Source organism: Limulus polyphemus, unplaced genomic scaffold (assembly GCF_000517525.1).
Source record: "Limulus polyphemus unplaced genomic scaffold, Limulus_polyphemus-2.1.2 Scaffold16306, whole genome shotgun sequence".
NCBI lineage: Eukaryota > Metazoa > Arthropoda > Merostomata > Xiphosura > Limulidae > Limulus > Limulus polyphemus.
Window position 1 is genome coordinate 2,402 of NW_013681916.1, and position 1,125 is coordinate 3,526.

Here is a 1,125-nt window from a genome sequence, read left to right on the forward strand (position 1 = left end):
GTATAAAGCTGGTGCTCCTTATTTACCAACTTTGTGTAAAGCTGGTGCTCCTTATTTACCAACTTTGTGTAAAGCTGGTGCTCCTTATTTACCAACTTTGTGTAAAGCTGGTGCTCCTTATTTACAAACTTTGTATAAAGCTGGTGCTCCTTATTTACCAACTTTGTATAAAGCTGGTGCTCCTTATTTTCAGGTAAAATTCTAAGGCTCTCACCTCCTACTTTTGTTCCAATAAACAAACAAAAATATTAAATGTCAAACTTCGTTTCATTTTTGACCATATTTATAGGTGGCCTGGTACTGTAGGTACAATGTGATATAACAACATGTTTATTATGTGTTAAAAATTAGTTATTTAAAGTATTTTATTTTACTAGTATAATTATATGAGTTGGGTGTGATTAGTCATTTTTGCATTATCATCATTTTCTTTTCATTGTTAGGAAAGTGTCTTCCATGGTTGACCACAACTTGAAGTAGGAATTGTTTCTGTTCTTTCTTTGTTATCATGGCATTATACTCTTCAATAAGAGTCACACCAGTTCCAGCATTGTCATTTACCACATTTAACTGTCTGTAGTGCCTTTCTGTAGTCCTCTCTGAGCTCCCATGAATCAGGATCATAATCCAGAAGTCCAGTTCCTTGTGTTCCTTGTAATAAAATCTTCAACTGACATATCCTCAGACTACCTGATATTCAGCTGGAAGTTCATCCATATCTTCCTTGTCATTTAGCGCCTTTAACATCGTTTGTATTGTTTCTGTAGATACAGATGAATCAAAGAATATAAAATCAATGAGTTCCTCATTGAGATACCACAGATATCCAACAAATTTTGAAATAGCAGAATTCACCTTCATTGTGAGGAACAGAAGTGGCATCAGGAGAAGTAAACCATGACCTAACATGGACTCAAACAACAAAGATACAGATGTCATGGAGTCCTCATTTCACCCATGATGCTCCAGCTGCTACAAATATAATGTCTTGGCCATCTATCATGCATGATGCTCCAGCTGCTACAAATATAATGCCGCCTATTGTGCATGAGGCTTCAGCTGCTACAAATATAATGCCACCTATTGTGCATGAGGCTTCAGCTGCTACAAATATAATGACATCTA